Here is a 5,468-nt window from a genome sequence, read left to right as displayed (position 1 = left end):
GACCCGTGAGTCCGTGACTGCCGACCCGAGTGCCGACAATCTGATTGCAATTTGCCAATTTCTATTCTTCATTCTGATAAACTCGAATTTTGGGTGAGTTTTCTTCAGTTGACTGTGAGTCTGTGATTTTTCTTCAATCATTGTTTCTTTTTTCTTAATATGATTAATTGAATATTGTGATTTGTTGTTTGAGTTGCAGATTTGGAAATTGGAATTTTCATTGTTTTCAAATAGAAAACGAAGTGAACCACGGTTTCTAAATCTCTTTTCAGTTCTCATTTTGTGCTCTTCAACTTATTAGGGTAAGTTCTCTATTTTTCTTCTAATGATTTTTTTTTTTATTTCTGTATGAACATCAACCACAGTTTCTGAATTATCTAAAGTTTTGTTTTTGTTTCTGTGATGTGAATCAGGACTTGGGACTTGGGAGGCTGATTTTTGTTTATTTTGAAATCTTGAAAGATATATATTTATTTCATTGTAGTGTTATTAGTCAGTAGTTGTTGAAAATGGATTTGTATTTTTGATTGTATGTTTTAATTTTCAGATTATCGGCATCTTCAAAGTGGGAAATAAAAATGAAAACTTTGGCCAGGTTGTATCTTTCTTTGCTTAGCTTTTATAACTAGAATTATTGATTTTTTTTCTTTGCTTAGCTTTTTTCTTTGCTGATTTTTAAATATGTTTCCCCGAAAACAACCATCGGGTGCTCAAAATAGAAAACGAAAAAGAAAAGAACAAGAAGAGGCTAATCAATTAAGAGGGTCTTTGAATAAATATTTTGTTAGAAATTAAAATTCTAATGATCCGGTTAATAATTTTAATGTTCCACCTAGTACTTCCAATGATTCGGTTGATATTTCCAATGATTTTGAAAAAAATGATTTTTTTGATAAAGATAAACCAAGTGATTTTAATATTTTTGATCCTAGAGTATGGGATGATTTAGATTCAAAAATGAAAGATTTACTAATAGAAAAAGGGCCAAATAGAGAAGTTGATACCAACACAATTTTTCCAAAAGATTCACTTGGTAGACATTTTTCATTTGATTTTTTCATTCGGAAATTAAGAAATGGTGATTCTTTTGATAGAAAATGGTTAGTGTATTCAAAAGAACTTGATAAAGTTTTTTGTTTTTGTTGTAAGTTGTTTAAAACCATTCGAACTAAAAGTAGTTTGGCAACCGAAGGAATTAAAGATTGGAAGCATCTTAGTGAAACATTAAAACAACATGAAAATAGTTCCGATCATATGGATAATTTAAGAACATGGAATGAAATGCGAATTAGGTTAAATAAAAACGAAACAATTGACAAAGAAATTCAAGAAATGATAAAAAAAGATACCGAACATTGGAAAGAAGTTATGGTTAGAATTATTTCTGTTGTAAAATGTTTAGCAAAAAATAACTTGGCTTTTCGTGGTACAAAATGAAAAAATTTATGAAAACTCAAATGACAATTTTTTAAATGTAATTGAATCAATTGCGGAGTGGGATCCGGTAATGACAGAACATTTCGAATGATTCAAGACAAAGAAACACATAATCATTATCTTAGTCATAAAATTCAAAATGAATTAATTGAAATGTTAGCATCCGAGGTAAAATGTGCAATTATAAAAAAAATCAAAAGGGCAAAATATTTTTCTATAATTCTTGATTGCACTCCGGATGCTAGTCACCAAGAACAAATGACTTTGATTATAAGATGTGTAGATTTGGAAAGTGTTCCATTAAAAGTTGAAGAGTTTTTTTTTAGAGTTTTTAATTGTAGAAGATACATCCGGTCTTGGTCTTTTTAATGTTTTACAAGATGCCCTAAAATCTCTTGATTTGGATATTAATTATGTTCGTGGTCAAGGGTATGATAATGGGGCAAATATGAAAGGTAAACACCAAAGTGTTCAAAAACGATTGCTTGATATAAATAATAGAGCTTTTTATATGCCTTGTGGATGTCATAGTTTAAATTTGGTTTTGTGTGATATGGCAAATTCTTGCCAAAAGGCAAAAACTTTTTTTGGTACATGTCAAACGCTTTATAATGTTTTTTCCAATTCAACCAAAAGATGGAGTGTTTTACTTGAGTTTGTTGATGATCTAACACTTAAATCATTATCAGCTACTCGTTGGGAAAGTCATATTGAATGTGTTAAAGCAATAAAAACACAATTTTATCAAATAAGAAAAGCTTTAAAAAAACTATCTATAATAAGTGATAATGGACAAGTGTGTAGAGATGCTGATTCACTAGTAAATGATGAATTTTCTAGTTTTGAATTTATTTTAAGTTTAGTTATATGGTATGATATGTTGTACAAAATTAATTTGGTAAGCAAAAAGTTACAATCCAAAGAAATGTATCTTGATGTTGCTGTAAAAAATTTAGAAGGGTTAATTAATTATTTTGAAGAATATAGGGAAAGTGGGTTTGACTTTGCTATTAGTGAAGCAAAAGAAATAGCAAATAGTGTTAAAGTTAAACCCGAATTTCCTCAAAAACGCAATAAAAAAAGAAAACAACATTTTGATGAAATTCCAAATACCGAAAGAGAACACCAATCTTCTCAAGAAGCATTTAAAAGGGATTATTTTTTTATTCTTGTTGATATGGCTCTTGTTCAATTGAAAAGTAGATTTGAACAAATGCAATATTTTGAATCGATATTTGGTTTTTTGTTTGATGGTTCCAAATTAGTTTCGTTAGTTGATGATGAATTAAAGAAATGTTGTTTAAATCTTGAGTCCAATTTGAAAAATGGTGAAGATTATGATATTGATGGAGATGGTTTATTCATTGAGTTAAAACTTTTGCAGAAAATGTTGCCGGATGAAGCATACAAAAGTCGAAGTCCTTGGACATCTATTCAAATAATGGAGTATGCAAGAAGAATGAATATGTTCCCTAATGTGTTGGTTGCATATAGGATATTATTGACGGTGCCGGTTACGGTTGCTTCCGCGGAAAGAAGTTTTTCAAAATTGAAGCTTTTGAAATCGTATCTCCGAAGTACCATGACTCAAGAAAGATCGAATGGATTAGCAATTTTAAGTATTGAAAGTGATTTTTTAAAAAAATATTGATTATTGTAAAATAAGAGATGTTTTCGCTTCAAAAAAATGCGCGAAGACATCGTTTTAGGTGATTTTTTTGTATATTTTGGTTGTGTTATTTGTTTGATTATAAAAATTACTGCATTTTTTATATTAGAAATTACTACATTTGTTTGATTATATGTTTTTGTTATTGTACGGTACACATATAAGGGCATAATTTTTTTATCTCGCCCCGGGTAGTGAAAAACAATGGACCGGCCCTGGATCATGGGATGCCCCTAAAAAAAATTCTATAGTTTAATTTTGTTAGAAAATTTTCATTTTATGTAGTGCATATATACGTATCCCTTCACTTATAAACACAAACAAACAACTGATATGTTGGTTAAGGTGTTGACTTATTGAAACAAAGATCTTAGGATTGATTATTGATCCTTACATATCCTTTGTTTACTTTTTGTTTAATTTTCCCATCTATTCTATCTCACATCGCCAAACATATGTCAACTCAACCATTTTCGTCTATTATATAAACCTGTTATCATCATGCTTCATTTGATATCTGTTTTGAGTCCCACATTGATTCAAGTATCAAAATATATACTTCAACTTCATGTCTATATAATAAGACTTGAGGTTAGCTAAGGATTCGATTAAGGTTTGAGTTTAAAACCAAACCAGGGAAAACCAAATACCCGGACTTTTTTCTTTAGGGATACCTCTTATTTTAATCTTGGCTTCGCCACTGTTTTAATCAAAGATTGCCAAAATCAGAATCTTATACATGATCGTTTTCCGCTTTGTAAAATCATAATCGTAAGATCCTATAAGAACAATTTAAAACATAAAAAAATCATTTGACACATCTGTTAACCAACCATTCATCAAATATATCATTTCAAGATAAACAATTAAAAATGAGTATTACATGTAGTTAGTCTAAGAAAAAAAATATTAAAAAATTAAATAAAAAATAGTAATGATCCTACGATCTTACATTCGATTCTACGATCTTACGATCCTAGCTCGATTTTATACAAAAACGATCATAGTTAGATCGAGATCGATTTACCTATATAGTATCGTAGGATCATATGATTTTACGATCGGGATCACGATTTTAACAACCATCTTTCTAATACTATTTTGAGACATTATAGTAACATAGTTTACATAAACACTTCACAAAAACAAAAGGTCAAAGCTATAGCATGCAACCAAATTTAATTTTTCTTAGAAAATTGTCAGAAAAGTCTCAATATTTTCAGAAAAATTACACTTTAGCAGAGCCGGCCCAAGCCCAGGGCGAGCTGGGCCATGGCCCAGGGCATCAATTTATAATGGGGCAGCAATTTTTCAAAGTGTCTTATAGGTATATTTGGGCCATGAAGATTAGTCTAGCAAAATCCAACCGGTTCAATGCTAAAGAGGGCAGCTGTAACGACCCGTTTCCGGTATGTTAATTAATTTGATTTGGGCTAAGTTTTCAAGAGGGACTCGGCGAGTTCTAGCCTGACTCGCCGAGTCGGGTCGCGCATCTTGTGCACGCGGGAGCCGGCGACTCGGCGAGTCCATATCCTGGACTCGGCGAGTCCGTCCGTCTGGGTGAAACCCTAACTCCCCGGGTTTGCTCACTATTTAAACCCCATTATAGCCTCCATCTCGTCACTTTTCCCCTGAGAGCACTGTGAGAAACCCTAAACCTTCCTCTTGTGAGCTTATAAGTGATCTTGTTCCATTTTGTGAAGGGGTGAAGAAGGAGAAGAAGAAGGAAGCAAGGAAACGAGTTCTAGTGCCAAGATCCAAGATCAAGTGTGAACTTATTGAGGTATTTTCGGAGTTCTCTTCTGGTTTCATGCTTAAACTTCCATTAGAGCTCTTTTAAGGGCTATTTGATGCTTGTTCCAAGCTTTATGCTTGCTTGATTGTGTTATTGAGCCGAAATACCTTTGGATCTGAGTGTTGGGGTGTTGAAGAGTCCAGATCCACTGTCTTTTTGGAGTTACATTGCTTATTAGCCATGGATCTACCCTTATTGTGCATATTTTAGTCTTATTTCCCTCATTCATGTGGTTGTGCACGTAAAGTTGGAAACTTTACGTGGTAAAACAGCTTAATGGACCTAGATCTATCATTTGCATGTGTTGGATTCAAGAGAAATCGAGTAAAAATATGTTGCATGGCGGCGACTCGGCGAGTCGGAGGAACGACTCGACGAGTCAGGTCGCGAGTCCCGAGTTCTTCAGTTTCTTCAGTGTCGAGTGTACGAGGTGAGTTAGGGAGTGGACTCAGCGAGTTAAGAGTAGACTCAGTAATGGAGGGACTCGGCGAGTTTGTTCATACAACTCGGCGAGTCCAAGGCAATCTCCTTGAGGATTAAGAACAACTCGTCGAGTCTGTTCATATG

The sequence above is a fragment of the Lactuca serriola genome, chromosome 4, assembly GCF_051521515.1.
Source record: "Lactuca serriola cultivar US96UC23 chromosome 4, Lser_US96UC23_V15, whole genome shotgun sequence".
Lineage (NCBI taxonomy): Eukaryota > Viridiplantae > Streptophyta > Magnoliopsida > Asterales > Asteraceae > Lactuca > Lactuca serriola.
This window is presented reverse-complemented; position numbering follows the sequence as displayed.